Below are 8,803 nucleotides of genomic sequence, written 5' to 3' on the forward strand. Positions count from 1 at the left end.
TGGCTGATTTTTGTTCCCCCATTTTTGCATTTTTTTCCAGGGGTTGGGGAGGTAAGTTGCAAACATCTTGCATGTATATTGTCCCTTCCTTTTTTTTTGCTTTAAAACACAAGTATAATGATGCATTTTGAGAATTCCTGGGGGAGTGCAAACGAAGTGGGGAATATGGAATTAATTGGCTATGGACTGCCTGGCTTGGGCTAATGTATGGCAAAGGTGTCCTCATGATGAAGACAATTCAACAGCAGTTATCATTGTCAAAGTGCTTTGAAATACTGTCTTTGAGTAAAGTATGCATTTACAAAAGAGGTTTTTCATTTTTACAAGAGAAATGTCTTCTACTATTTGAGGCTTCATCTATCACATAAATTGCTAACTTATTCATTAAAAACAAAGTTAGATTTCACTTTTCCTCTCTTGTTAATGAATTTCTCACTAAAAATCATTTGCCAAGGCCACTGCTTCACTGCAGTCACTGCCCAAGAAATGCTTGAGAATTGACATCTTAATAAGCCTCTGAAGCCTTCAAAGAAATGGCCTGAAGGTCACCTTGTTCTCAATTTTCTTCTTCATTATCTAAAAGTCTGATTTCTTAGAAGCCAAAAAGATTCCAATCTGCTATTTTTTATAGAACACATGGATGCTCATATTCATACTTGTCCGTCATTACTTCACTTGATAGCCATATATATTATTAGTTCTGCTTAGTTAAAAGCTGGCTGTGGATCATCAACATCATCACTGGAAAGGCACAGTGTGGCTTTTGGTCATAACAGAATACTGTAGATTTGATACTTTCTGTGAGGCAAGTTCAGAAGTGCATTAAGCAAAACACTTTACTCTGTCTTTTTTACCTGACAAAGGCATTTTACACTATAAACATGGAGGTTCTCTGGATCGTTCTGAGACATTATGGATGCTTGAGGAAATTCATGAAGTCGATTCAGCTCCTCAGTGATGGAATGGCATGACATATCCCTTACAGTGGTAATATCCCAGCAAAAATTAAAATATGGTTTTGAACAAGAATAAAATAATGTAGCATATAATTTTAACACTGCCTGTTTACTTTTTTTTTGTTAATTGCCAGCTTGGATAAGCGCTCCCAATCCAATTCTGTTTCTCCTCTCCTCTCCTCTCCTCTCCTCTCCTCTCCTCTCCTCTCCTCTCCTCTCCTCTCCTCTCCTCTCCTCTCCTCTCCTCTCCTCTCCTCTCCTCTCCTCTCCTCTCCTCTCCTCTCCTCTCCTCTGTCCTTCCCTCACCTCCCCTCTCCTACCCTTCCCAGGTAGTCCTCGATGTACCACCACAATTGAACCCAAAATGTATATTGCTAAGTGAGACATTTCAGTGATTTTCCCCCCATTTTACAACCTTTCTTGCCACAATTGTTAAGTGAATCACTGCAGTTGTTAAGTTGGTAACATGGTTGTTAAATGAATCTGGCTTCTTCATTGACTTTTCCTGTCAGAAGGTTGCAAAAGGTGATCACATGACCCTGGCACACTACAACCATCATAGTCAGTTGCCAAGTGTCTGAATTTTGATCACATGACCATTGGGAGGCTGCAATGGTTGTAAGTGTGAAAACCGGTCCTAAGTCACTTTTTTCAGTGCCATTGTAACTTTGAATGGTCACTAAACAAACTGTTGTAAGTCAAGGACTACCTGTAGTGTTTTACTGTTTTTATGATAACTAATACATTTTATAAATATCCAGCAAAGAAATCAAGTTTAAATAAAATTATCTTATTTACACTGTGGGACTTGTCTACAATCTGTGATTTTCATAGACAAGCTTTGATTTTTTTAATCTGTGTTCTGCTTTTTTTATATAGACATGACAGTTTGTTCTTGAAGTAAAATCATAATATCAATATTTTAAAAAATATTTTTTTCAACAGCAAGAATGGGAAAATTTGTAGATATGTTGTATATGGTAACACATCTAGGTGCTTTGGGATGAAATGAATTACCTGAATTAATTCAATCTGTTTGGAGTTGGGGTGGAATTTGTCTTGGTTGCCTTGGTAACCTACGTATCAGGATGAAAGCATGAAATGTGAACCTGGATATCTCAGCAGCATTTAATATGCTTCTGCATGGATTTTGGGGTAGTATAGACTGCTTTGCATTACTTTAGAATGATAATTTCAAGAACTGGTTCTTGTAGAAATTATCCCATAATATTCTGTTGCTTCTTATAGCTTGTAATAGCTCCATAAAACTGTTAAAATGGTGTGTGTGTGTGTGTGTGTGTGTGTGAAGTAATGTCACATTATATATTTTATGAAAATCTTACTAAGCTCAGAGAGCACCAAGGATTCCACAGTTTAACCCTGGGCTATTTATATTCTCTTTTATTGAAAATCCTACTAGTTTAGTCAGACCAAAATTGTCATGTTTTAATTTCATGTCAGATCTCTCATACTACTCAGTAGGATACCATGATTAGTAAAATCAAAACTTTAAACAACCTAGTTTTACTCTCTGTTGATTCCCAAAGATCACCACCAGGCTCACCAGTACAGTTTCAACCCTTATGCCTGGGAGCAGTTTAAAATGGTCAAGATAATCTGTTTTTTGCCTGAATTTGAACACTCATTTACCATACCCCAAATAGGTTATAGATTAGGTTATAATTGTCCATTGAAACATCGAGGGGAAGTTTCTTAAGAAGTCTTTGCAGTAGTGGTGAATATCTGTAGCTCAGGTATAGGATGAGGGTTAAGGTTTGTTCTCTGAGCTTGTGGTTGGTTTCCAAACATTTTGTTACCAGGCTAAATAACATCTTTGTGGAGTTTAGGGGATGTTGGTGTTCTGTTTATAAGGGCTTCAGGTGTGGGTGGCTTGTGAAGGGTCAGGTATGAGTCATCAGCAGTGGTTTTTTTGTAAAAAAAAAAGGTGCTGGAACTTACACATGTCATACAACTCGCCTTGCCTACCCTACAAGGTTCCATTCAAAAAAGGTGCCGGAACTCCGTTGTGAGCGTTCTATGACAAAAAATGCCCTGGTCATCAGTAGGAGGATTGAGATAGGGAGGTTACATCAGGTCAGGGTCATTGGGAGATGAACTGCTGGTGGGAGGGGGAGGGGGGCTTGTGTGGGCTGGTTGAGGGCTGGTGCTGCCTCTGGTTGGCTGTGTGGTTGATTTGGATTCTGAGGTGTTCATAGGCTGGTTGTAGGGCAATGTGTCTGCTGATGGGATTGCTTGTGGAGTGCCAGGTTTCAATGAACTTGCAAGCATGATGGGTGGTAGTGTGGCCGATGATTTTAGTGTTGCTCCAATCGAACTGGTATTGTTTGGTGTCAGTATGAGTAGAGATTAAGGATTTGAGATCATAGCATTTGACTGCCAGCTAGTTTTCATGGATCCTGGTTTTCAATTGAAGTGATGTTTGTCCCACATAGAATTGGTTGCAATCGTTACAGTTTATTTTGTAGATTATATTGTTTCTGTCATCCTTCTGTATCTTATCTTTAGTTCTAGATAATTTCTGGTAGAGTGTGGCAGTGGGTTTGTGGGCTGTTGTTATTCCTAGGGGTTGGTGAATTCTGGATGTCATTTCTGACATTCCTTTTGTGTAGGGTAGGGTTAGTTTTTGTGTGGTGGTTGGCTGTGTGGTGTGTTGTGGTTTGGGTGCTGTGTGGTGGAATATGAAGTTTGTTTGGATAGCCATTACGAAGAAATACATCAAGTTGCTGTTTCTCTTCTGCTTTTCTTAGTGTTGTGGTGCTGCAGTGTGTCTTGGCCCTTCTGAAGAGGGTCTGAACACAGCTCCTTTTGTGTGTGGTGGGGTGGTTGCTTGTGAAGCTGAGGATCTGGTCCATGTGCATGGATTTGCAGTAAATGCAGGTTTCCAGTTCTCCACTGTCCAGTCTCCTTATGTTGATGTCAAGGAATGGGAGTCTGTTGTCTGTTTCGTCTTCACATGTAAACTTGATCCCAGGGAATATGTTATTAACTAGGCAGTGTGTTTCTTCAATTTGGGAGCATTTGATGATGATGAAGTTGTCATCAACATCACATGTCCCAGAATTTTGGTTGGATGGTGGGTAGAGCTATGGATGCAAGTCACTGCATGACTGCTTCTGCTATTAGGCCTGATATGGGTGATCCCATTGGGGTACCTTATACTTGCTTGTACATTTTCCCTTTGAACTTGAAGTATGTGTTGAGGAATAGATCCAGGAGTTTCATGATGGTTTCTGTGGGCATGGAGTGTTCTGTAGTGGCATCATCCTTGTGGGTATGGTGTTTAGTGAGTAGGTGGTGAATGGTTTGTTTAGCCAGGTCGATGTCAATCGAGGTGAAGAGGGCGGTGATGTTGAAGGTGACCATAATTTCTTCCTTGTTGATCTTGGTGTGTTTGATCCATTGGAGAAATTGTTCTGGGGAGTTTAATGAGTGGGTTGAGTCATTGACCAGGTGTCCAAGTTTCCTCTGCAGGATTTTTGCTAGTTTGTATGTAGGTGTTCCTGATAGCAACACAATTGAGCGTAAGGGAATCCCATTCTTGTGTATTTTGGGGAGTCCATAGAACCTGGGTGTGGAGGAATCTTGTGGTTGCATGTGCTTTCTCTCTAGTGCTGTTAGCTATTTTTATTTTTTCATTTTTCTTAGGGTATCTTTTGTTCTCCAGCTGTTTTGTAGGGTCACTGTGGATTATTAGGTAGGTGTTGGTGCCATTGAGATGGTTTTCAGCTTTGCGGATGTAGTCAGCTTTGTCCATTACTACCATCAGTCTGCCTTTGTCTGCCGGTAGGATGACAATCCTTTCACCTTGTTTCAGTGTCTTTAGTGCTCTCTTCTCCCTTTGGCTGAGTTTTTCATTTTATCTGTTACGTTGCACGTTGTGGATGATTCTTTGTCTGATGTCTTCTTGTGTTTTTTGGTCCAGGTGGTATTAAAGAAGTCTTTAAACTTCTTTAAACTTAGCACCTTAAGGAAGAATTCTGCCCTTCTTCAAAGTAAGGGTGAGTCCCAAAGTGGATTCAGTCATTCAGCCAATGACTGGATGCAAAGTTTCAAAGAGATCTGGCTTGAGGTGCTTCTGAATTGGCAGTGAGGACTCTGCTTCAAAGACCAGTGGATAGCAGTATAAATGGTAGAGGAGCTGGGAGTATGTATAGAATCCCTGAGAAAAGTTTTACTGGTGTAGCCTTTCCTTTGTTCTAGTAAATGTTCCTATGGGTCTGGAATAATAGTAAAAAAGCCTTATCCATAATTTGTCAGAAGAATACATGTGCTAAACAACAAACAGAAGAGCTAGCGGGTTTTCTGTAGTTCCCTCCCCACATTTAAAAGAAGCTACCTATGTGATGCAAATTTTCTCTGTTCAGCACCAGGCTTTCCTACTCACCTCCGTCCATCCATCCATCCCTCTATCCATCCCACAAAACAAGTGGAAGGAATGTTTTAGTGCTGTATTTTGCACCTGAACAAATTAATAAAATAAAACATCTCGAGGGTATTTTGAAAGTCTCTGAAAATACTTTATTAAAAGCAATATACCAAGTATTGTGATAGAAATGATTTAATTGCAACAGTTCAATGAGTTGTCTTTTTCCTTCTTTGAAAGGCCTTCCCTATATTAGTAACTTTGAAACAAAGAACTAGATTTAATATTTCACAGCAAATTAATTTAGCACAAATATTGTGGAAAAGTTTGCTGAAATGAGTTTTGGTTTAAGTCTACTTTTTATAGGTTTTGCAATAAGGAAGGTTTTAAAGTCATTTGATTTGATAATACCACCTCTTCTTCCCCGTTGCAATTGGGTTTATAAATATCTATTCAAGGAAGAAGCCATATTCAGGCTTATTAAAATGGCAAATTATTCATAGGTCATTACACCATATCCAAAAGGTTGGTGAAGATATAAAACATTCACAAGAATGGAAGCCAATGAGAAGAGCAAAATTTCAAATGCAATATGATTTCTCTAGATAGTTGTAATAGATGAATTAACAGCTTTGATATATCTGCTCCAATGTGATATACCTGCTTATTTATTTCAATATTTTTTTCCAAATCCCACTGACAACAAAAACTTCTAATAATCATATCATCACTGATAGTTACATATATAAGATTTAATTTTACAATAATAGACTTGTTTCCACAAGACAGAACAAGTCCAATATTTGCCAAGTATACTGTTATTATTTATAACTTCCATAACCTTTTCCCATCATACCTAGAATAAATGTACTTCACTTCTAATTACATAATTGATTCTTTTCATGCCACAGGAAAGTTGGCTGATGATATTCTTATTTTACAGATAGAAACTAAGAATGTTTATACATAATTATAAAACTGATCTGGACCTGTGATTCAGTGATATGAATATCTTCCTATTGATTGATGATATGGCATTGGTTTTCAGTAGTGGAGGAAAGGAGATTATATTTCCACATATTTTTTTTAGACAACACATCCTTCGGGAATAGGCATTGTATTTTATGCCATCACTTATAATGATGCTTCCCGAAATATATGAAATGGATATATTTTTTCTTTAGAGCAATTATATTAATGTAGGGTTGGTTTTTTTGCAGTTTGGTATATTGTAACTTGATTAGTGAGCAGTTCAGTCAAATACATATATTGTATATTTACTTAAAATTAAGTAATCAGTGGAATTTATTTCTAGGTGATTGTCTTAAATTGTAACTTCAATACAGCCTGGGAGAACCCTAATTTTAATTTAATCTAAAAGCTTTTTTAATTGAGAACAAGTGGACATTTACGTATCAACATACTACCATCTGAATAAACAGATTATGCCTCCAGCTATTTTAGCTTATCTGTAGTTAAGGAATAAAAGAGAAATATTTAGGTCTGGAAAAAGTGTTGTTTTTCCTAAGGATATAAAAACAGATCAAATTCAGCTCTGAATGGAATCTAGAATCAGACATGCATTAGGCAGTACCAAACTGGATCAGAATGGGCAATTTTGCTCTTATTATTTCAAATCTATAGAGCCTCATGAATGAAAATTCTGAAAATTCTATGCCAGGAAGGGAATTCTGGCTAGCAGGCAGAATATTTGGAGTGTAGTAATACAAATACTTCTACAAAATTAGAAAGGCAATTAGAAAGTTTGAGTAAATTATTTGGTCTTAAATACTAGCTCTGATTGCAATTCAGTGTGCACATAATCATGATGAATTTAATAGGATTTGGTTTCAAATGCACATATTTAGATAAATACTCCAATAATCTGCTCTGAAAAAATTGAGAAGTTTCCATGTTTTATTACCTGTACTTTATTACCTGTACATTTGAAGGCCTGTCCAATATATACGTACAGGTTCTCAGAAGCAGAAATTTCTCAGTAGAAATACTTTCTTTTATGGTTTTTTAAAATGGTTTTCATGGAACATGTGTGATATTTCTTGACTTTTTAATTTTAGTTTTCAGAAGAAGAAAACTCACATCTATTCATGGCTATGTCCATAACTCTCTGAAGGTAAGGATTCATTTATAGAATTGAGCCCCTCTCCTTCACAATTCTGTTGTCCACTAGCAAAGTTACTGCTATGGATGCAATGAATGTCTTCTATTTTTTTTCCATCTTAGAATAAAAGGCTGTTAGGGTGTGATATATTATATATTATATTATAGATTATTTTCTGTTGTGTTTTATGTTACATTTTATTTTATGCTATGTGTTTTGTATTATGTTAAGTTGTGTTATATGTTATTATAATAATTTATGGTAGAAGATTACACAGTTTAGTAGAAATGACCATTTCTACTATACAAGTGAATATGGAATACTTTTCTGTAGGGCTGGTGATGATGATGATGATGATGCCACATGTATTGTTATCAATGAAATGATGTAAGTTGCATAATTTATGTCCTTTGCACAATTACATAAAGTGGGCAAGAACATTTCCCCCTTAGATGCCCATGTGTTTTTTGTATTGTTCATATTAACCTGCTTCATATGTTTGACATTTCTGCCTCATTATTTCTCTGTTTCTTCTCTACAGACAGGTGACATGGCAGGATATCCTTTTGGCTTTTGATCCTCCTCCCATCTGAAATCACTCAGGGAAGTGTTTGGATTACTGCATATCTTTTTTCCCTCTTGTATCCTTTCTTGTCAGAAAAACTGCCTGAAAGTCATATAAGACTGGATTTCCAAGAGTAGATTCATTATTATTTTCAGAGCCAGATTATCAGAAGGTCAGCATTCCTATTGATTCCTTAGGGGAGGGTCTTAAAGATTTTAGCTAACTGTAATGTCAGCCTCTTCTCCAAAATGCTGAATTGTAGAACTCCACCACTCCAGCAGATGGGGAAAAGATCTTTGGGAAAGCAGGAATGTGCAAATAAACTAAAATGCTGAAAGTGAGTTTAGGAGATGGAATACCCATAATGGAAGAAGGAAACAGGTCAGGTAATGCTCAGCCTTTCAATTACTTTAGAGATGTAAGGTGCTGAATATTGCTCATTAACTAAAGGTTGTAAAAAAGCACATTTGCTGTGTCATTATTCTTTTGAACATTCATCTGACAGGCTTCTAAAAGGTTTATCAGAACTTGTTCTGATTCATTGGAAAATCCAATCCCTCTTTTGCACTGGAGCATTTCCTGCCTATCTCTAAGGTGAGAGTGAGTCAGATTTTTGCTTTTGTGTCCTACTTCAATCTGGCTTGAAAGATTCTTCCAAATTATTAGCATGAAGGCTACTTGTGTACAGCTTTATATAGCTGCTTTGCTCCTGCTTCTTCCATTGCAGTCTTTCTGTATTTTTCTGGAAGCATATCTGAAGTAGAAACCCAAATGCA

General features: G+C 37.1%; 1 long non-coding RNA gene across 1 annotated transcript; it reads left to right on the forward strand.

The window, feature by feature from the left end:
• The first annotated feature begins 924 nt into the window (after positions 1–924).
• Positions 925–8,097, forward strand: LOC308660119. Its single transcript, XR_014024675.1, has 3 exons — positions 925–987; positions 7,419–7,474; positions 8,004–8,097. It is a non-coding gene; the product is annotated as an uncharacterized lncRNA (long non-coding RNA).
• Positions 8,098–8,803: the final 706 nt, after the last annotated feature.

Source organism: Vipera berus (genome assembly GCF_964194415.1).
Source record: "Vipera berus genome assembly, chromosome: 1".
Taxonomy (NCBI): domain Eukaryota; kingdom Metazoa; phylum Chordata; class Lepidosauria; order Squamata; family Viperidae; genus Vipera; species Vipera berus.